This window comes from Schistosoma mansoni, assembly GCF_000237925.1.
Source record: "Schistosoma mansoni, WGS project CABG00000000 data, chromosome 1 unplaced supercontig 0034, strain Puerto Rico, whole genome shotgun sequence".
NCBI lineage: Eukaryota > Metazoa > Platyhelminthes > Trematoda > Strigeidida > Schistosomatidae > Schistosoma > Schistosoma mansoni.
In genome coordinates, this window is record NW_017385988.1 from 2,240,081 (window position 1) to 2,241,752 (window position 1,672).

Genomic DNA, 1,672 nt, shown 5'->3' on the forward strand with positions numbered 1-1,672 from the left:
GATCAGTTAGGTCTCCGCGTTTTAAAATCGATAGTTTAAGCGTTTCGTAAGGTTCGGGAACATCACTAGTAAACATACAAGGTGTTACGTACCTGTTAAACTCACGCGGTAACGCCTTAACTACCGCGAGGAAACGTGTGCGCGAGTCCGCGATTCCGTGCATGCAAAAATCGGCTTCTGCATAGCAGAACCAAGACTCGATATTGTTGGGCCAAAATGGCGTTAACTGAATCGAAATAGGGGGAATAGACTTTAACTTAAAAACTCTGGGTGAGTGTTCCGTCATAGTAATATAGATAACGAAAAATGTCTAATTAAAATATATTCGGAAAAAAAAATTCGCGAAAAAACAGTATATCACAATATATAAAATTCAAATAAAGAATAACAATGAATAATAATATTCCAAAATGGAACAGACTCACAGTATATTGGCTTGGTGTACCAGATCACGTCGGGCTCACCAATGACGATGCAACGGATGTTCTAGTTTTACAACTAGCTACCAGTAGCACCTTCTATATTCCATCGTTCCCAGTCAGATAGAAATCAGAAGTCAGACGAGAAGAGGCAGGAAAGATATATTTGATTCGTTACCAATATATCGAGGACCTTTTCTATAAGCTGGCTAATGAAACGTAGGAGCTGTGTCCCACGCCGTGTTGAAACGTGATTTGGTACGGATGCATGACCGAAAGCCTTCAGTTAAACAAGTCCACTTAAACAACGTGGTCAGCATCCAATGTCGAACACTTAGAAAGCTATTGATTTTGGGGAATTATTTACAGCTACAATCCATTTGCCTGAATAGCGTTTCGGCATTTTATCCAATGTCATTTCTAGATGGAAACCCTAAACCAAGTTCCTAACCCTCGATTGTAAATCAGAATCTTATTCATCACTGCTTTATAACCCTCACTTAGCACTAGTAAGCAGTAGGGTAATCTCAAGGTCATTGTAGCGTCGCTCAAAAATCGTCCATAAATTATACTCTTACGATTAATTAATAAAAAACAATGAGTTATGATATGTAACAAAGTGGAATGTGTTTAAGGTAATTTGAAGTTAGGATCACGAAAATGCAGCAACAGAGAGTTAAGTGTTCAAAAACGCTTACAACTACATCTCCTACTGTCTGTTATTTAGTCCTTTTTTCATTTGATGCAGCCGCTTTGTGATAAGGTAAAAGTCTGAGTTTGCATGTTATAGGTTGTCTTAATAGAATAGATAGTCAGCATAAGGTCGGAAACATGCGTAAGAGAACAATCTCAGTATCACTGATTGGTTGTTCAGTCCCCAATCATAAAGAGCCTGAAAGGATCAAAATGTTCTGCTCCACGAAAATATTTGGATGGAAGTCGTTGTCTACAACACCTATATTTGCTAGTCAGCAGCCCCACCCTCCCTTTTTTGTGACGTTAGGCTCATTAAGGTTTATTTTTAGGTAAGATATATCTCACACTATGCTCTATATTTCACACTGTTGGAAAACATTATTTCCATAAGTACCATTTTACAAGCTTATCAATTGGTTACAAATTATGGACTGTGCGTAAGGCATATACGCAATGCTTTTAATGGCTATAGTGTGTTATGTGTTTCCAAACAAAACACAACCATTGAAAAGGATGTGATGCAGGATAAATGTCTATGGAAGCAGGCGAAAAAGTGT